Source organism: Heterocephalus glaber, unplaced genomic scaffold (assembly GCF_053883595.1).
Source record: "Heterocephalus glaber isolate CG9 unplaced genomic scaffold, H.glaber_assembly_v1.0 deba00001755, whole genome shotgun sequence".
Classification (NCBI taxonomy): domain Eukaryota; kingdom Metazoa; phylum Chordata; class Mammalia; order Rodentia; family Bathyergidae; genus Heterocephalus; species Heterocephalus glaber.
This window is the reverse complement of record NW_028258453.1, coordinates 6,201,695-6,222,861: the sequence shown is the minus strand read 5'-3', so window position 1 is coordinate 6,222,861 and position 21,167 is coordinate 6,201,695. Positions and strand designations below refer to the sequence as shown.

At 49.2% G+C, this 21,167-nt stretch overlaps 1 protein-coding gene and 1 long non-coding RNA gene across 3 annotated transcripts in view; one reads left to right on the top strand and one right to left on the bottom strand.

Moving 5' to 3' along the window:
* Window positions 1-9,636: 9,636 nt before the first annotated feature.
* On the bottom strand, window positions 9,637-14,688 carry LOC106007960 (uncharacterized). Of its 2 annotated transcripts, XR_002390229.2 has the most exons (3): window positions 14,198-14,688; window positions 13,967-14,102; window positions 9,637-11,669 (listed from the first exon to the last, which is right to left on the bottom strand). It is a non-coding gene; the product is annotated as an uncharacterized LOC106007960 (long non-coding RNA). The 2 variants fall into 2 exon arrangements; XR_001182523.3 differs by having other exon boundaries at window positions 13,967-14,688.
* A 17-nt stretch (window positions 14,689-14,705) lies between these two features.
* Tspan14 (tetraspanin 14) overlaps window positions 14,706-21,167 on the top strand; it is a 52,169-nt gene continuing 45,707 nt past the window's right edge. Inside the window, exon 1 of the mRNA XM_013066666.3 lies at window positions 14,706-14,837. The gene's annotated coding sequence lies outside the window, so the exon portion shown is untranslated. The remainder of the gene's footprint in view (window positions 14,838-21,167) is intronic.

The following is a 21,167-nucleotide window of genomic DNA, read 5'->3' as shown; positions in this document are numbered from 1 at the left end:
CTCCAGTACAGCATCCTGGGATTTCTGTCAAGCTCTAGGTAATCCTAATGTTCTGCTGGGCCTGGGATCCCACCTAGAGAAGCAGGGCTCTAACGACAACCCCACAAATCAAAGGCATTAATCTCTGTTGACCTCGGTTTGAAGCTTCAGTAGTCTTTACAAACAGATTTTCTTTTTAATTTATTTTATGAACAAATTGAGAGTCCACAATGAAAACTTCCAAGAGAATGAACACGATGTCCTTTACTGTACAGCTGGAGGTTCTTGATCTTGAATACATGGTAGAATTCTCTGGGGAGGTTTTCTAAACTTCTGATGCCCGGACCCATTAAATCAGAATCTCTGGCATGGAACTCAGGCAGTAAATATTTCTTTAAGTTCCTGGATGATTACAATAAGCAGCCAAAGTTGGGAACCACACTAAAAATTCAGTGTCAAATTTGAAAGACCAGCAGTTACACCCCAAGAGCCCTTTCCAAGAGTCAGGCTGCCCTTGATCATCTCAAGTGAGTTGGGGGGGAAGTCTTTGGGTGGCAAGTGTCAGGGATGGAGCGGACGTGGTGGTGAGGGGACCCTAGCTGGTGCAGAACCTTCAAGGTGGAAAAGATTTGGATAGTAAACAGACACAGGAGAACTGAGAGGATTCTGTTAGGTTTTGGTTATCTAATTCTATGTCCTTTTCCCATGTTTGGACTTCTCAAAAGCACATCTGTGTCTATGTTCTCTGTCCCCAGAGCAGGGCCTTCCATTGTGGTGTGGACACATGGGTGAGGACAAGCTCCAGGGATTTGTGAGTACAGAGAGTGAATGAAATCAGAGCAGACGCTGAATATTTTTCCCCAGCCCTGGCTGCCTTCCCTCCACTGTCCTGGGTTGCTTATGGCCCATGGGACTGGGCAAGTGAGTATTCATGAGTTTACATTTGGAAAGAGAGGAAGGAAAAGTTGACTTTTTCTGGTTTAACCCCTAAATATTTTCTAAGCTTAAAGGAGAAGTGGTTGTTTGTGGTTTTGTTTGTTTTTAAAGAAATACCAGAGGATGATGGTGGGTACGACACCCAGGTTTGGTCAGGTGTATGAGATCCCCTTCTGTGTTATATAGCAGTGATCGGGGCCAACCCCACACACTAGCCAGGAGCAGGAGTTGGTTCTTCCCATAGAGCACAGGGTGAGATAGAATGTGTGTACTACGTGAGACAGGTTGGCCAGGGCAGTGTCTCTCACAAGATGGCATCTGGGAGGAACTAGGTCTTAGGAATACTGGCAAAAGTGCATACCAGGCAGAAAAAGCAACTGCAAAGGCCCCAAAGTGGGAATTGGATTGCTATGCTCACAAAATATTTGAGAAAGCAAGAATGACAAAAGTAACATGATGTAGGACAATGGCAGCCATGGTAAGAACTTCCACGATTACTGAGAGAGATGAAGTTCGATGGAGGAGTCTAAAGAGAGCAATGACATGATCTGATTTCCATTATTCTGGCTGCCTGGAGAGAGCAGACTGTAGAGGACTGAAGGTGGCACCAGGGAGACCACTTAGCCACTATAATGATACAGAGGAGGAAATGGGAAGAATCAGATGGGAACAGGCAGGCATTGGGCAGTCAGATGCCGAATGTACCTGAATACGAGGCTAAGAGGATTCCTGACCCATTGCATGTGGGGTAAGAGGGAGAGAAGTCAAAGATGACACCATGATTTGGGACCAGAACAACTAACTGCATGTAAATTTTGCATCAAAGTTAGCCAGAAGATGATGGGGTAGTGGAAGATTTTAATGTGCTACAGCAGCTACAAGGAATGACCCAGAGGTGTGTCAACTTGGATGCACTGAAACAATGCTAAAGAAAACAACAAGCTGGGCCAGGAATTTAGCTCAGTGGTTCCAGCTCCTGCTTCAAAAATGCAAGGTCCCAAGTTCAATCCCTGGTACCAAAAAAAGAAAAGAAAACAAGCTTCCGAATGACGTGTACAATAGGATACAATGTACACAAATGTTTAAGGTGTGCAAATGGTATCGTTTAGGGCTCCAGACATACTTAGTGCATAAAGACAAATATAGGATGATAAACAATGTGTAAACAGGACTGAGCCCCCTCTGGAAGTATGCTTTTAAAAATTACATTATTCAGGCCAGATCCTGGGCCAGTTAAGTCAGAATCTCTAGGGATGGACCCAGGCACTAGTATTCTTTAGAACTCTCTAGGGGGTTCTAGTATGCAGGCAAGGTGGAAAACCACACAATTGTGAAATCTTAGAGAAGCAAAGGAATTTTCCCCTTGTGTACCAAAACCTTGGTCACTGTCTAGGATTTAGGCAAGAGCCACCCATGACCTAATTTCTGTGATGTTCATCCAGGAAACATGAATAACCTCTCCCAAGAGGCAGCTGAGCCCAAACTGTAGCCTTAGCACTAGCAACTTCCTGTAAAAAGAACTCCTTGGAGAAATGGCGGGCTGTGGGCTGGGAACAAAATGTGTGCAAGATAAGTGTAACATCTTGTCATACCAGAGAGCAAGAAGGTTCTTTTGTTTTGGTTTTTTGAAACAGAGTTGTGCTAAGTAGGTCAGGCTAGGCTTGAACATGCAGTGATCCTTCTGCCTCAGCCTCCCTAGTGCTGGGATTACAGGGATGTGCCACCACGTCTGGCAGCAAGCAGGTTTTTAAAGACCACCAAGGGCTTGTAGAAAGGACAGACTCAGGAGACAAAAAGGCCCTCAGCTAAGACGGGATGATTTGGGCATCAATGAGAATTACTGCAAAGACACAAAATATATCAGACGTGTTTAAGGGTATGACCCTTTACAAAAAATCTTGGGATATTGCTTAAAAAAATTCATTTTGAAACCTGATAAATAAAGAAAAGTATTTACCCTGGCTTTGCTACTCAAAAGAAACCATAGTTGATGACAGAAGTGTCTCATCGCAGGAGTAGTAATTTGGACCTGGAACGAGTGATGATTAGAGTGGGGGTTCCCCTGGGGTAGCCAGTGGAAAAGGCCTGAGCCACTGAAGATGCCACTCTGGGCCTCTCCAAAGAATAGCTCCTTACAGAGCTTTGTCCCAGCAGGCGATGCCTCTAGCTCCACTCTCTTCATCCAGCAAGGTGTGTTCTTCCCCTTCCCTGTTTATAATACTCCCCCTGGCAGAGATTGAGTCCATCAAAATCTAGATCCTACCTTCTCACTTTATGTGAGGAAAAGTGTTCTCAGGGGATGGTGTTAGAAGTTTCAGCGCTGGTCAGGAGCAGCGTTTGAGATAAAGGGAAAAGAGCTTTAAAGTCACCCAACAGAGGTGGGCCCACCTGTTGCCATGGAATCTTGGGCTGGTCTGCCTTCTCTGGGACTGCTTCTCCATCTGTACTGTGCAGGAGATGTTCTCAGTTTGCCTTCATCAGGACAAACCTAGAGCCCAGGTCTCTGTTCACATCCAGTGCTACTGTTACCAAGCCAGTCCTCTTTGTATCAATGGACTGGACATTCCATGAAGTCAGAGAGATGTTGGTCTTTTTCATCTTGGTTTCCTCAGCTTCCATCACACAGCCTGGTCCTCAATAAATAATGCATACACCAAGTCAAAATACCAATAGATAACTAGGAAAAATGTGAAATTCATACCACAAGTGGCTAGGTTTCCTAATATACAATGAGGTCCTACAAATCAATAAAAAAAGGCTAACCACGAGGCTTCTGGTGTCTAGCCTCACGTGTCAGTTGTTTAGACCCAGAGTTCCTCCAGACTTTCTTTTAGGCTAGGTAGGAGAGGTATGTGAGATTGCTAACTCCTTTTGTCTGGATAAATACCCCAAGTATCAAAGAGACAAAGTAGAAGAGATGCAGAGCAGGATCGCAGTCTGTAGACACTGAAGCCACCTACCTGAAGGATCCTTCTTTGGTCCCTGTTACAGTTTGTCTCTAGATGTCCCCTCAAAGCCTCATGTGGTCATAGGTGGGGCTTTTTGGAGGTGGCTGGATCTAGAATATGTGATGCTGGGATCAAGGATGTGATGCTGGGATGGATTCACAGTGTGATGCTAGGATTAAGGCTGCTCCTCACTGGGTGTTGGTACTACCTGCCCTAAGGGTGGGTAGCCTGGATAAAATATGAGGATAGCCTGGATGATAAAGAGGGTCGCTGGTTGTCACTTGTCCCTTGCTGCTTTGCTGTCTTCTGCCTGCCAAGAACTGTTTCTCCTCTGTGATGCCCCTCTGCCATGGACCCTGCCTTGGAGCCAGCCAGCTATGGACTGAAACCTCTACAAACCATGAGCCAAATAAACTTTTCGTTCTTTAACCTTGAGTGTCAGATATTTTGTCTCAGCAACAAGAAAATTAATTAAGGCAGTCTTTTTAGCAACTTCATACCTGGATCACTGGGTCCTGGGCTTAGGTAATTGCACCAGGTGAGCTTAATGTCCTATTTGTAGTAGTGGTCCTCTTGGGCTTGATCAAATGCGCTGTGGCTATGTCTCAGTGATATTGTGCTGAGGTTGTGTCAAGCAAGGTGATACACTGATCTGATAAGACAAACCTCTGCCTCAGATCTACAGAAGTTGGTGGGCCTACAAAACGGGCTAGCTTTGCTAAGATGACATCTGCCTCATCCTCACCTCAAGGAGGTGGACTTTAGGACAATTCACCAAGTGGCCTTGGACAGGCTCAGCTCATTCCACTTCCTCATTTGTAGTTATTCAGAATAACTATAGCATGTTCTGGGAAGTGAGCATGTTGAGGTAAGGAGGCACTGGCCAGAACAGTTTGTTCTGTTCTGATCCTTCCTAGGAGAAGGATATCTCCGTACTTTAGCCCAATGAGTCATGTTGCCCTGGGGTGTAGCACCCAAGGTGAGACTGCTTTCTGGGGTCCCACAGCTGCCATGCAAGTGGGGCACTCAGAGATAAGACTTGAGACTTCATCTACCCTGTGCAACTTTTCTCAGCCTCAGGGGACTTGCTCACAAAGAATCCTAGGCTTCCATTGTTCCTGGCTACCCATCTGTAAATAATAAATCTGCTTTATGTGGATTCTTGTGTGTTGGTCACCAGGGCGCAGTGAACCTGTTCACACTCAGGAGGAAATAACCATTTAACCTCAAATCTGAGATTTTATCAGAACTCAATTGCAACACATTGTTGCCATTCTGTTCAACCAAAGAGACAGGGCAGGGGAGACAGAAAAGTACTTGTGAAGTTCATAGTGCAGAAGTACTGGCTAACTAAAAGATTTAAGGCCAAATCGTAGAATTAAGGACTAAATCTTATCACCATATCACAAAAGAACTATTAGCAGGTGTTCCTTTTATCTAGTACATTATGTCCCTGTATCAAGAAAAAAATATGAGGCATACTAAAAGGCAAAAACAAAAACATAGTTTGAGGACACAGAATGAGCATCAGAATCAGATTCAAATGTAATCGTTTTCATAGATACCTTTGTACCCAGCTAAAATTTTGTGGTTCTAACCCCCCACCCCCACCCTGGGCTGCCACCCAATAAAATAATGGATTTGGGAGGAAAACCAACATAGTCTCCTCTAAAATATGTATGGAAAAATACATGAAAACCTGGTATCAGTATTTGCCTCTGGGAACAGGGTCGTGGTGGTTGGAGACATGGGTGGAAGAAGAATGTTCCATTGAGTACCCTTTTGAAACTTTATAATTTGTTCCATGTGACTATATTAACTAATCCAACATTTTGAAGCAAGTTATAAAAACAGCACCACACTATGCTCAGTAACCCTTCCTAGCTGGTTCCCTGATGAGAAGTCCGTGGGCCCTCCCTTCACCCCCTCAGAGCGAGTTACAGATAGATGTGCTATGAAACTCAGGCCACTTGAGCTGCAGAAAATCCATATGGTCCGAGGAGCGGGGAAGTCCCTGGGGCCTGCAGGTGCTGATCCTCGAAGGGAACAGGAATCCAGATAAGCACCCTGGGACAGCCCAGCTTCCAGTGCTGCACTGGGCTAGCCTGACAACCCCCCCCACCCCGGTCCCCTGTGACTGGGCCAGCTTGGGAAGAGAGGAGCTCCACTCAGCTATCAGGCCGCACAGAGAGGGAGGAGGGGCCTGGAGTGGGGCCTGGAGACCAAGGCTCAGCCAACTCAAAGGCAGAGGGTGCTGCTTGCTCTTTGAAGCAGGAAGCCTTTGAAGACTGCCAAGTGGAGGCCCAGATACCCTTATCTGATCCTCAAGTCTTCTGGAAAAGATGTGGGGCAAACTTCAGGACTGCATGGGGTGAGGTCAGCCCCTTCCCCAGCAGGAATACAGGACAGATGGCAGGACCCACAGTCCCCACCCTGCAGACCTGGTTCAGGCCATGCTTCCTGGCTGGCTCCCAGTACCCTCAGGGTGTTCTGCAGATGGAAGTTAGTGCCCGAGGGGTTCTGAGCACACAGAGAAGCACATTCAGTTCCATGTCTTGTCTAAGGTCCAGCGAAAGAAAATGGCAACAACTAGCATTCCTCTAAATATTCATATGTTATATGTTACTCCTACAATTAAAAAGTCAGTTTTTTTGGTTTTAACAGAATAGACTTTTCCTGAACACTTAAACATAAAATGTAATTGGTTACACTTCCCAATTCTAATGACTCAGTCTCATAAATATATATATTTTTTTTGGTACCAAGGATCGAACTCGGGATCTTATGTTTGCAAGGCAGGCATCAGAACTGCTGAGCTGAATCCCCAGCCCTGTCTCATATATGTTTCACACACATTTTTAAATCGACAAATGATAACATAATTAACCTAAAACAGGATCTGGATGCACATGCTAAATTTGCTTACAGATACAGTACTAATATGTGGATAAAAATTTGTTTATCATTTGGTATCAACGGCTCTAGAGCCAGGAAGCATAATTATGTGGCCATATGTCACTCATCACTGCCCCCTCCTGGGGACCTGTGGCTATGTCATACCTCACCCAGATTGTCCATGTTCTGTCTCCCACACTCCCCACCCTGGGCACAGTGACTGAACCAGAGACAGGCCCTGGTGGGCTGGCCCAGGACCTACCAGGACCTACCAGACTTACCCACAGGTTTCACCCAAGAAGGGATGCAAATATTGCTGCGTGACCAGAGCAATCATCTGCAGGGGGTGGCAGGAGGCTAAAGCCAGAGCCTCACAGAGGAGGCAATGGGCAGAGGTCTGGCGGAGGTCCTGAGGGGAGCTGACCAGAAGCTGCTAAAGCAGTGGGAGCAGAGACACAGCCTTAGAGCTTGATTGGGAGTGGGTGACGTGGGGACAGTGCTCTATCTTGACCCCTCCAGATCTCTTCTCCTAGGGACCTTGCTTAGGGGCTGGCTGAGTGGCTTTCTACCTCCCTGTCCTCACCCAGGCAGAGAGACTGGTCAAAAGGTGTTCTGAGCCTTGGTGACAGTGCATGCAGAGCCCACATGCACAGGAAACAGAAGCTGGAGCAGAACTGTGTGTGCAGGAAGGGAGGGAGGCAGGACCCAGGGACAGATATTGACCTGCAAGGCCTCCACTGCTCCCTGGGGAGCTCTGAGCTGGGAGGACCCATCAGTTGCTAAGAAATGAGGCATGGGGGCTGTGTGACTCCTGCCACCATTTAGTGGGTGTAACTGAGACCTCCTCACCCCTTTGATCCACTACCAGACTGGGTGAAGGTGGAGCACAGACTTGGGCCCTTGGACAGGGACAGAGCTCCTTCCTCCTGCCAGCATTCAGATTCCAGCCCAGGGTACTGTCTGTGTGGCCACTAGCTAGAGGTAATAAGCCAGCATCAGACTGGCAGTCACTTTTATCCTAGGGTGGATCAGAGTTTTGTTCTAGGAACAGGGAGTGTAGGAAGTAAACTAAAGGAGAGAGAGAAGTCTGGTAATAAAGGCAGGGTGTGGTCAAGTGCATGGTTGATGTTAAAGAGACAGAGGCTGAGACCACAGGAGCCTATAGATATGCAGTGGATGGCTCAGCCCATAGTCTGGAGCAGCAGCTGTGCAGGCTTGGGGAGCAGGGTGCCACAGAGGAGACTGAGGGGTGCTAAGTGAGTAAGTAGAGGCCAGAGAACAAGGGCTCCAGGGAGTAAGCAGTACCAGATAGGACTGTACACACACACACACACACACGCACACACGCAGACACGCACACACGCACACGCACACACGCACACGCACAGTTTGATAAACTCAGAGCTTCAACTGACAGCCCCTAGATGGCGGTGTGCACATGCGGCAGCTACTGCCACACTGCTCTCCCCAGGGACAACCAGCTTCTCCCAGGGGACCCACCAGAAGCCCCCAGAGCTAGGAGAGGGACAGAGGGAGCAGCATTCACTGATCTCACCTGCTTCCAGGGACAGGTACAGGGGAGACTTCCTGGGTTTCTCCCGGCAGTGTCTGAACCTGAAGGTCCCCTCCCAAATCTCTGGGTGAGACTGAGACAGAGGACTCCAGTCTGAGCCTAAAGCTGAGATCTCGGTTCTGCTATTTGTTCTGAGCCTCCTTCCACATTTACTTAACTGACTCAGAGTTTGTGAAGGTCAGCCCATACAAGAGGGTTCCAGATGTAACACCTACACCATCCAGTGGCTTCTACATCTGTGTGTATCCATCCCATAGTTTCTTTCTTTCTTTTTTCTTCCCCCATCCCGTAGTTTCGTGAGAGACAGGAGCATCTCTGAGCTTTGAGTGGAAGCAGTTTTCTTGGGCAGAGTTGGGGATGAGCCAAGCAGTCTGATTCCTAGATCTTTGGTCTTAACCTCTAAAACCTGCTCTGTCCCTCTGAGGTCTTATCTGGCCACGTACGGGGTTTCCTTGGTTGGCAAAGCCACCTTCTCCCATTTGGGGTAATTACACTGTGCTTGAGCCAAAGACAGGGGCAGGTGAATCCTGGAAAGTCACCCCTACTGAACAATCTTCCATCCTCTGCCCCCAGTTTATGGATGGACAACAGAGACCAGAGAGATGATGGAGCCACTTGTCACCACTATCTGCTAACACAGATCTACACCCCATCACTAAGGTGTGCCCCTGTGTCCTAAGCTCACACATGGTCTCCGATCACTCGTCTTAGTTTTGCCTTGTAGGGGCCACTATCTGAGGGCAAAGAGGTCCCATGGCTGAAGTTGCAGATACTAAAGGAATAAGAGATGCTTGGAAGTTTGCAGGTTCTTTAAAACTGGTCATTCTGGAACAAATAGGGCGGGCATTTAATGACAGGCCCAGAAAACAATTTCTTTTTTGTTGTTGTTATCTTTTTTCCAGGGCTCCCTGACCTCTTTTTTTTTTTTTTTCAGATAACCGAAATCAATTCCAAACTGAGCATGGATCAGGGCATGGTGGCATATGCCTGTAATCCCAGCACTCTGGGAGACCGAGGCAGGAGAATCACAAGTTCCAGCCCAGCCTGGGGCACTAAGGAACTTAGCAAGAACATGTCTCAAAAAATAAAAAGGGTAGGGATGTAGTCCAGTGTAAAGGCCTTCAGCTCAATTCCCAGTGTCAAGAGTCACTGTACATAATTTTTTGGGAAAAATAATTTCATAATTAAAGTATGACTATAGCTGTTTTAAGGCCCAATGTCACCTTGACGCTGAGCCCGCTATGGCACATGGAAATGTTATAGGGCCAGGCTAGTTGGAACTATAGAGATGCACCACACTCTGAATTAAATGGAATTCTTTATTATCATAGCCAGGGTCCAAAGTGGGTTCAGGCCTCCAAAAACTGGACAAAGGAAAGGCAGTTTGCAGTGTCTTTTTAAAGGGTCTTCTATTTGGGGAGGGCTCAGGAGTCGGGGAGCACAAGCAGAACTTCACAGGAACAGAACTTTGCTAAATCAGTGGGGGTGGGGCAGTTTCACACAGTTTAGTTAAAACAAAGTATCACATAGGTGCAGGAGTCTTCTGTTTACAAGGTAGTAAAGATAACATAGTTGCAGACTCACACAGGATGCTGTGGTTGGTTTGTTACACATTAACTGAGGGGACTCCAAAGGTTGGGGGGGGGCGACCACTGGAAATCACTGGATTTTACACAAATGGAGTCAGGTTGGTTATCACAGAAACATAACTCCATTTTTCCTCTGGTCACAAGTTGAGGTCTCAACGGTCTCATGATGCTGTGACTCCCGTGATGCTGTGATGCTCATGGGTAAGATTACAATAGTGGAAGTCATCCCGGTTCTTGAGAACCGAGTAGCAATTAAAAAAAAAAAAAAGGTTTCACCTAGGGGAAGGACAACTTCTTTATTAGCCTATCTAGTCCCACCCACTATTGTAAGAATGCTCTCCTTACTGGCCTTATCAACATAAGATCCTCATCAACATAGGACTGCCACCATCGTAAGTCACCTGATACTCCCTCCAATTATTGTGTGTACCCAACAAATAATGGCTAGCTGAGTGTCTTTGTCCTTGCCCTCTCTGAGGCACAACCTCCCAGCCCTCCAACCCCCTCCCCACTACTTGGAAATTATGCAAGTCTCTATTGTCTTTCTTTCTTTAGCCCTCACAGTCCCCCTTTCTAGGCAGTCAGAGGATTGATCAGCATTGATCACCCTCAGATACCTAGTACTGGAAAAACAAAAACAAACACTTGAGGTCCGGCTGGACCTGATGATAAACAAATAATCCTAGCTTCCCAGGAGGCTGAGGCAGGAGGATTGCAAATTCAAGCCCAGCCTAGGCAACTTAGCAAGAACTTGTGTCAAAATTAAGAATCCTGTTTCCAACCAAAATGTCCTGGTTATTGTGAAGAGTCTTGGTAGTCTGGCCCTAATAGACATCATTCCCAGGTAACAGAAATAACAGATTTCTTTACAGCTTACCTAATGTGTGTTTGTTTTCAGTACTGGGGACTGAACTCAGGCTCTTTGTGCTGAGCTACAACCAACAGAGCTCTGAATCCAATCTTCACACTGAACTACATCCCCAGCCGTTTTTATTTTGATGTAGGGTCTTGTTGAGTTTCTACATTGCCCAGGCTGGGCTTGAACTTGCCATCCTCCTGCTTTATACACCCAGAGAACTGGGATTATGGATATGTGCCATCACACCCAGCTCCATGCCTGGCTCCCAGTGATTTCTAAGGTTTTACAATCTTGAGCTAGGCATGATGGCACACACCTGGAATCCTAGCTATTGGAGAGGCTAAGGCAGGAGGACTGCAAGTTCAAGTACAGCCTGGGCAATTTAGCAAGATGCTATCTCAAACTAAAATTAAAAGGGGAGCTGGGGATGTAGCTCAGTGGTAGAGCACTTGTCTAGCTTGTGTGAAACCCTGGGTTCAATCCCTAGACAAAAAAAAGTTTTACAAACATTATGTCATTTGATTTATTTGTTTGCAATGCTGGGAAAGAACCCACAGCCTTGTACATGCTAGAAGAACTGGTCATCAAATCCCTCTTCCCTTCAAGGCCCCTGAGTCTGTCCCTTGCTTGGGCATACACAGGTGCTACTAAGAGTGAGGGCCATGAGGGGCAAGAGCAGAAGCAGAAATCAGAGACCAAATGGTTCCATTCAAAATTTTGTTTCTAGTAGTTTTGGGTCTGGGGGAAAGAAAAACAAAAATAAAAAAAGCAACTCTTGGCTTGTTTTCCTCCCTCACGTACTGTTTCTTGTTCCCACAATCCCTACTTCAGGCTTGCAGTCTGCACTGTAATTCATCCACATTCTTGGCAATTACAGATCAGGGGATAGCCTGTAAAGTAAATCACAGGTTACGATATAAACACTGTATGAGTTGGGGCTGCCCTATCCTAATTCTTTTCATTTTTTAATAAAGTAAAATAAAATAGGGCTGTTCTGCAGGGAGAATCCCTGATGCTCTCAGAAGCCACCCCATGTTGCTGAAAGAATATGAAGCATGGTGAGTCTCATCAGACAGCCAGCTGGGAGTGGCAGACATGGCTGTCCAGTGAGGTCTGTGAGGGGGCTGGGATGGGGAAGTATGGCCAACTGCTCCAGAATGGAAATGTCTCCCTGAGGAGACAAAGTTGGCTTCACCCTCTCCTTCCTCCTTGTTCTACACTCAAGACTTTGTTCACATCCAGGATTAAGCAGAAATCATCAGGTAAGAATAATCATCTTCTCTCCAACGGAAACATCTTCTCAGCCTCCCTGCCCCTCTCCTTAGTAATAAGGGAGGTATCCTTCCATCTTCACAAGTGCTCAGATCCCTTCTCCTTCCACCTGCTCATCAGAATCACTGCTCCTTCCTTCTCTCCTGGATCATTCCTATCACTGTGCAAACTGGCTCCAGCTACTCACATAGTTTAGCAAACTTTTGTGTATTCTGACAAGGTAAAATTAGACATGGTAACAAGCATCAGAAAATAGAAATATAGCCAGGATTTAGCTCAGTGGTTCTGGCGCCTTCCTCAAAAGCGCAAGGTCCCAAGTTCGATTCCCAGGACCAAAAAAAAAAAAAAAAGAAAAGAAATTTAAACAAGACAAAAATTTCTTTCTCTCATGTACAAAGTTGAGAGGTAGGCGGATCAGAGTAAGTTTGGTGATGTAAACATTAGGAACTCACTATTTATTCTAACTTGTTCCACTAAAACCTTCACACGGCTTCCACTAGAATCCAAATGGCTCCAAGAGCTTCAGCCATGTATCCATCTATCTCAGTGAAAAAGCAATGGCTGAAGAAGCAGTGTTTCCCTTTAACGCCAATTTAGAATTTACACAGGGAAACCTCCACTTCCTATTGGAGTCACATGACCATCTGTAGCTCTAGGAAAGGCTGAGAAAGCTGCCTTTATTCTGGGAAGCCATATGGTCAGATAGCATTGACAATTTTATTAGTGCCATCTAGCAATCTCCACCCAAGGCTCCCATACTTCCTAGACCTCCCCCTCTGTTCTGTTCATTGAATGGCTAATAGGCATCTCAAACTCAATGTGCCAAAACTGAATTGATGTTCTTCCCTGAGATAGTGCCTTTCCTCTGGGCCACCTCATCCAGTAAATGAGGCACTGCTCACCCTCTCCTCAGAATAAACTTGAAAGATACCCTGCTTTCACTACTTTCTCCTCCTCTGTCCCTGCTACAGTTATCAATGTGTCCTGTTAAGTTCAAACTTGCCTCTCCTACTCAGCATGGCTACTACTTTGGTTCAAACCACCAGTCATCTTTGGCCTGGACTGAGGCAATGGTTTAATTGGCTCCCTGCTGTCAGTTTTGCCTGACACTCACTAATTTTATTCTCACAGCAGAAAACCAGACCCTGTTAATCTTCTGTTAAAACCCAAAGAGAGCCCATTCCTCTACACAGTCCACAGGCCCTGCATGCCCTGGCCCCAGCCCACCTCCCCACTTCATTGGAGCCTGTTTGCCAGGCCTGATGTGTTAGCCACAGTGATTTTCCTTTGGGTCTTGCACAGCCAGAGCTTAATCGGCCCAGGGCCTTGGTACCACAGCTCTCAAGGTGTCTTCTGCTAACTTTCCCCTAAGGCTACCTTGATTCTCTTGACTCCAATTTTCCCATCTCCTCCTCAAAGACCTTTTCTCCAACTGCTCTATCTAGAGGAGCGCTTATTTTCTATTCCAGAACTGCTTTTATCCCTATATTTACTTCAACTTGCAATGATTCATTTGCCTTTTCCACTAAAAGCAAACTACATGGAGCGAGAGGCTTTGGCGACTGTATCCCCAGCTGGAAAACAGGACCAGCAGCCACCAAACACCTAACGCAGCGCGTGGCGTGCTGAAGGTGACTGCCAGGACAGCTTCCCCGGGGGTGGGTCCTTGAGCTATGGGGTGGGGGGTATCCACGGGGCAGGCTGCATCCCTTTAGTTAAAACAAACAGGAATGGACTCAACAGTTGCCACGCCAAGATTTTTCTCTTTACATTGGACTTGGGCTCTTGGTGGCTTGTGCTAAAGTGTGGCGCGCCTCCTTCCAGCCCCGGATGACAGAGGGACCGCTGTTTTGCATTACCCCGCAAAGCAGATAGGCAGGCCTGGGCGGGAGGGCCTGCACCCCTGACTGCTCACCTCGGCCTCCCAACAGCCGAGGGTCAGTTCAGTGCTGCGTCTCGGCATAGAGGTGAGGTACAGATCTCTGCAAGCCGGGAAAGCAAGGTGAGTTTTTTAGCATCAAGGCTGGAACGAGCGAGGCTTCAAGGCTGGGCTGGCAAAGAAATAAAAATCTTCATTTACTCTGCCCCTTCACGTGAAGAATCCTCCCGTCCTCAGCTTCCAAGGCCCGGCAGGAGCGCCTTTCACCTTCGCCATCTTCCTCGCCCCTGCCCAGGCCCCTCGCACCCCTCGAGACTTGGCTTCCCGCAGCTCCCGGTTCTCCCCTGTTCGGCTTGCCCAGGCAGGGGAAGGCGGCGGTCACACGTGCCTGCCCGGATCCACGCTCAGCCCGCGTGTCGGGAACCGCCTGGAGCCGGACAAAGGGGCAGACCAGCCATCCAGCCTCGGTTCCGGTCCACGATCCCCCCCCGGGGCGCCCCGCAGGGCTCGGCGCGCGGTGGGCGGGGCGAGCGGCGCAGGGGGCCGTGGGCCCGAGCGAGCGATGGGGGCGGGGCAAGTGTCGGGGCGAGAGGAGAGCGAGCCTGCTCTGGAGCGGGGGCGGGGTGAGCAGAGGGGCGGGGAAGAGAGGAGGCGGGGCCAGGCCAGGCGGGGCCAGGCGGGGGCCTCACGGGGCGGTGCTGGAAGCGGCGCGTGTTCTTCCGCCGCCAGGCGCCGCGCCCCCGGCCCCGCCCCCGGCCCTCCGCGCCCCGCCCCCGCCGCTCGGACGGCCTGAGTCGCGCCCTCCCGCCCGTGGCTGCCGAACTTGCTGTAACTTCCTCGGCCGACCGGGCCGCCCCGCTGCCGCCTCCGCCGCCTCTGTCGCCGCTGCCGCTGCCGCCGCGCCCGGGTGAGTAGAGCGCGAGCCCAGCCGAGCTCCGGGCCTTCCCCGTCATTGTCTGAGGTCGGCCTCCCCCCGAGCGTTCTCCGGGGACGAGGGCCGCTGCCCGGGCTCCTGCTTAGCTCCGCGGGCTCCCTCCGGGTCGGTTGGGGGCGGCCCCGCGGGCGACGCTGGCTTTGTCCTCTTGTATCGCCCGCCGGGCTGGAGGCCGCGGAGCGGACTCCGCGGAGCCGAACCCGGGGCTCCCGAGTCGTCGCCCGCGCTCCAGCGGTGTCCTCGGGCGGGGTGGGTGGGGCGCACCGAGGGAGGGGCTGCACCCCGCAGCGGGCTTTGCCCCTGGCGCTCCCTGCCGCTCGTTGGCTGGCCCCGGGCCCCCTGGAGCCCAGGTCAGGGGCGAGGGTGGACGCCTACCGGAGAAGGCGCCCCCACCCAACCGCACCCCGCTTGATGTGCGCCCCATTCTACGCTGGGGTTTGGGGCTGCGGGAGTTTGAGGAGATGGCGACCCAGCTTTCCTGTGACCCTTAACCTGCCCGAGTTTTGGTTCCGTGAGGTTTGTGACTATGGATGGAGTTGGGTCTGCCCTTGTTTACTGCAGCCTCTTGTCCCCGAAAGGTGTGAGTACAGAGGGTAGGAAATGTGTTTGTGTGTGTATATGTGTGCATGCAGTGACTTCGACGCCTGCACTACTGGAACACGTGTCTCAGGGACTTAAGTTGGTCCTGTTGAGAAGAGTCTACTGGTGTAGTGGACTACGCACCCCAGCCGCCCCGGCGTTCTGAATCCCCCTCTCCCCAGGGGCTCATTTTTGGGCGTGGGTGGGAGCGGTCAGTTCCGGAGGAGCCTGCTCTCTGCCCCTGGAACACAGGAAGAAGTTCGTGCCTGCTGGGCACTTGGGCCATCCTTCCCTGGTTGTGAAAGTAAACATAGGGCCCCACATTTAGCCCGCCTAGTGGTTGGTGGAGCACCTTCCTTTCAGGGAACCTCCTGGGCCCTGGCAGCCTCAGAATGAAGCCCAGACTTCTTCACAGCTCCTTGTGCCCTTCTGGTCCCTCCCTCAGCTGTTCCCAAGCTTTGTGTGTCATTTTGAGGATTTCTGATGTCTGGGGATTAGGCCTTTGGAAACCAGGCCACCAGTTGATTTTCTCCTTCCTTCTCTTTTTGTCCTTCATTGCAGGCCATTCTTAGCTGAAGACTTTCTTGCTCTCTGTGGCCCTACACTTTTGTGCCCCACTGCTTGGACTACCTAATGTGATTTTGAGATCATTTCATAAAGCAGGATTGAGAGTCTGTGGGGTTCTAGGTGCTGCTGCAGGCACCGTCCCCTGGCCCAGGACTCCCTTAGCAGCTGTAAACTCTTCGTGGTCTTAGAATCCATGCTGGACCTGCGGCATTTACTGACCTGATCTTGATCCCAGCTTAGAAGCCTCATTCAGTGTTCCTGGAGCTTTGTGGCTGCTGCCAGGAAGAAGGGGATGGACTGTTAGAAGATCCCCCCCTTCCCAGCAGGGCAGCTGTGCTAGTCTCAGAACAGGTGAAGGCTCCTCCCATGGCTTGTTTGGAAGCAGGAGGGCAAGCTCAGGCCTTGTGTGGGAGGAGCAGGGCCTGCCCTGCAAATTGGGGCAGTGACCTCCCCTAGGAGGTCAGGGCACAGGGAAACCCTGGGTTTTGGAATTGCTTCCTGAGGCCTCACTCTAGGCCACTATGTATGTGCTCAGGGATTGACCCTGTTCAACTTCAGCTTTGGCAGTGCCTATGAAGTGCCATTGTTCCAGGCCCAGGAATCCAGTGGAGGTTATGGACAAGCTTAAAGCAATTATGTGGAAAGTTTACTAGCATAGTTATGGTGAGTTTATTAAGGTTTAGTATTTACTGAGACTTAGATCAAGCACTACCCTAGTTTTACTTGAATTTAGTTTGTTTAATCCTTAAAACAACACAGTGTGGTAGATGATAATAGTCCCATTTTACAGATAAGGGAAACTGTGGGGCCCAGAAAGGTCACAGAGTGACTTGCTTGAGGTCTCAATATGAGATGGATTTCCTCATTTCTAATTTAGACAGTGCTTTCCTCTGGAGATGATTAAAACTGATTAATATTCTGAACAAGCCTGGCTCACAGCAGAGCTACTGAGTTAAGTGTTTACAGCACAGGTGCCCTTTTATCTCTGCTTCTGGAAGCGTCTCTGTCTAGCACAGGTTGGGCTCACAAGTAGTTCCCCTGACTCCCTTCTGTTGGACTGGTGATAGAGCTTCTGTCCTCTAAGGCCAGGTAATGGGAGGAGAGGTTGGGGAGACACTGCTTATGTCCAGATTTGAACATCATCTCAGAGGCTTAAAGCAATAAAGGTTTATTGCCTGTTCACTACACATATCGAATTGCATATCTGCTTTACGTTGTCCCTGCTGTAGGACCCACACTGATTCATTGGAAAATTTCCTGTCCCACTTGGATCGAGGGACAGAAAACAGGATGAGTCTTATCTGGCTTTTAAAGCTTCTTCCTGGAAGTAGCATTTCATTGGCCAAAACAAGTCACGTGGCCATCCTTACTTGCAAAGTAGGGAGTGGAAGAGGATCAGAAGCATGAAGTGAATCACATCAGTGCCTAACACTTGCCTGCTGCTGTGTTTTCGTCTGTGCTTCCCGAGTTACGGGTCCTAGTGTCCTTGTGTGTTCTGTATTGCCAGGAACACTGCATATGGGTTAATCAGAGAAAAACTAGATTAAGGAGGATTGTGGTACATTTGGAAGGCAGAGATGGGGTAAGCAGAATGCATTTTGGAGTAGTAGGTGGTTTACAAAAGCAGCTTCTCTGTCCTCTGGTCCTAGGTTTACAGTTTCTTGAGTTCTTTGGGTCTTGTTTTACTGATTTATTCATTCATTCATTTGTAAGCCCTAATGACTAGTGATGAGTTCTAGGTAAGGACTTCTTAGCACATGTTCAGCTCCAAGCCTGGTGCCAGATACTATGAACAGGGGTGCTGATCCCTATTTGCTGCTACTGGATCCTAGTGGCCATTCAAGAGAAATGTTAGTACCCATGAGAAAGCAAGCAGGTTCTTTTTCCACTCACAGTTCAGGCTTCTGATCCTCTGACATCTTGCACTCCCTGTCCCTACTTGGATATAGCTAATAGGGTCAGTCACCTGTCCTAGAAGCGGGAGCTGGTAGAAGTACTTCTAACTGCCATGCCTAACCTGTTTCTTCTGCGGGACTGAGACTGAACTTGCACACCTAGGATGATGTGTAAGGTAACTAGAGAGTGACTCCCACCAGAACAGGACTGAATGTGGGCCTGCAGTGGAAGGGAGTAGAAACCTGTGAACTGTAGTTCTGTCCGCAGGCCACTGTGGCAGAATGTTAAAGAGACAGCCACCTTGCAGTTCTTGTTTTTGAATATCTCTCAGCTGTTGGTTTCTGGTGATATCCAGCAGGGCCAGGAGATACCAGTGGAGGTGGAGAGACCTCGGGTTCTTTTGCTACTTGGTTAACTCTATCCTTAGGCATACAGTATTTCCTCCTCTTTCAAAGTCCCTGGTTCCCACTTATGAATGGAGGGAGAGGCAATGATGGTCTCCAAGGTTCCCATTCTTGGCTGGTCATTGATTCTTCCAGGGAGCTGTGCAGACCAGTATTTTGAGACTCTTTGACTTAGGTGAATGCCAGCATTTTTGTTGTTGTTTGGCCTTATCTTTCATTAGGGCAGTATCTTCTCTGACTGTGAACTGGAGTAAGACTTCATAGTCTCCTCATCCATTTACTCCCTAAACAGCTAATGTTTTGAGTTCAGACAGAAAAGTGACTGCCCTGGTTTTGGCACAGAACCTGCCTGGCCAGTAGGAAGTATTTGGTGCCTTATCCCTTTCAGTGTGAATGTGGGCTGGCACTGTCCAGCTTGCAGGGCACGTAGTGGGAAGCCAGCTTTCTAAATCATGTCTACTTTTTTTTTTTTTGAGACTGGATCTTGTTATGTTGCCCAGGCTAGGCTCAAGCATCCTCCTGCCTCTGCTTCCCAATAGCTGGCACTGCAGGTAGGTATATCCCACCACTCAGTGACATGTCTACTCTCCAGCTGAGTGATCTAGACCAAAGGGTCAAATTTTCTCATCTGTAAAATGAGCAGAATCAAGACTACGCTCTTCCTGTTTCAGAGTTGTTGTAGCATGAGAACATAGTTCAGGTTTGAGAAGCAAGGTCCGATATCCCTGAGTTAGGCCATCTGTCTGGTAGCTCTCAGCAAAGTGCTCATTGCAGCTCCTATGGGAACCCCACTTCCTCCGCCCTTGGGCCTGGTGGGTTGGGTGGGGCTGGGTGGGGCTGTGGTTTTCTTTTAGGAGGCCCCTAGCCAGGTAATAAGAGCTTCAGTGGGGCTGGGCAGTCTGGAGCTGAATCTTCACCTCCTAGGGTCTGTTCTGCCTCCTTTATGTAGCCAGGGAAAAGGCCTGGAGCCCATGTCCATCAGCTAGAGGGCTGGAGGGACAGGCTCCTCCTTTGTCAGGCTCTGCCAGCCTACACTGGGTAGCTGACAACCATGGTACTTCTCTAAAGTGGCTGATGGCATCCTGGCAGGGTGAGCTCCTAGTGCCACTTCTGACTCTGTCCTGTGGCAGGTAGTGGATCTGTGGGTGCCTATCCTGCATGCATAGGACCTGGGAGGGGCCAGGTCAGGGGCTGGTGCGCCTCCTCCTGGGTTTTCCCTGGATGTGTGTGCCAGCTGTGCTCATGTACGCTGTGCATTTATGCTATGGGCCTGGAGAGTACTAAAAGGCTCTGAGAAATTCAGAACTCCAAGCACACCCTGACAGCAGATGGGAAAATGAGTGCCCTGAATAGTGGTGATCCCAGGACAGGTGAGGGCAGCAGTAGGTCCAAAGATAAGCATTTGGCGGGGGCCAGGGAAAAGATACGCATTTAGGAGGCAGAGTCTTGCACTTAAAGCATCAGAAGATGAGAACAGCTGCCTCTGTTTCAGATATGGATCTGCTGGGGAAAAGAGACTGGACTCCATAAACCTGCTGCAGTGAGTGTTTCAGCCCATGGTGGGGCTCTGAGCAGCAGGAGGGTATCTTGTCCTTAACCTGGGGTGCAGGGGTGGCACTCAGCAATGCTCCAGGCCCTGCTCCTTCCTTGCTCCCAGACTGGTTGCTCTGTGGAGAGTCTGTAGTTGCTCACTAAGAGAGACTGCTGCTGCTTCTCCCTGACCTCTCTGGTCTCTGGCCAGCCTGTGGGTTAGCAGTCTGGTTCAGCCCTTCACTCCTGGGCCTGATGCTAGGGGTTGGAGGGGGAGGCTGGCCCCAGCCCAAGTGTGGGTGACACTTGGGGTAACCCACTTGGGGTGAGTGACTGTGAGGGGTGAAAGCGATAGGTCTAGGAAGATTTGGGGAGTTTTTATGGATAAAGAAAGGTTGTCCTGGCACTTCTTAACAGGTTATGGCAGGCTATTAAGGACTATTGCTATGGGGTTCTTAAGTAGAGGAGAGATTGGGCTCAACTTCAGATACAACGGAGGAGAAGTGGGGACTCACGAGCCAAGGAGCAGTGTGTTTGCTGGGATCTTGAAAAATTTCTAAGTGGGTAGGGAATTATTTTGTTGAACAGATCTATCTAACATGATTCTTGCTGAAGTCAGGCTGGGGCAATCAGATATCTGGGAGAGGAGGGTGTGGAGCATGAGGACTTTGGTTAGATACTGAAAATAAACTAACAGGATAGAGACAGAAGTCCAGAGTCAGAACTAGTTGAGCTAGACTCAGAGACTTGACCAAACATTGGTGAAGAGAAGAATTTTTTTCTGTGTCCTGCATGCAGTCTTGCCCATGGGCTTTGTGCTAGCCTAAGCCTGTGCCCACGCAACACCTGTCCTTCAGGAGTGGTAGCTCTCTTTGTGGCTTTGTGGGTGTCTCTCCTCATAAGGAAGAGGTCACTCTCTTGTTTCTAGAAACATGTCCCTTTTATTTTGAGCTGCTTCTGGCTCCTTGTCTCTTGTCTCCCTCCCTGCCAGCTTGCTGGGCTTCTCTACACTCAAGAGGCTTGGTTCAGGCAATCCCCCAGCCTCCCATCCCTGGATCTCTGGTACTTTAGGGTAAACCAGTCTGACAGGTTTTCTGACTCTCCCTCTCTCCCTCCCCCAACCTAGGTGTCTCACCTGTCCAGCTGGGCCCAGGGAGGTGCTATGGGTACTTTGGGTGCCTAGACTACATGGTTGGTTCGGGCCTTTTTTTGTTTTTTGGTACCAGGGATAGAACTTGGGACCTTGCGCTTGCAAGGCAGGCGGTGGCACCACTGAGCTAAATCCCCGGCCCTAGGCCCTATTAGGGCCTTGTTGTGAGAGTTACTG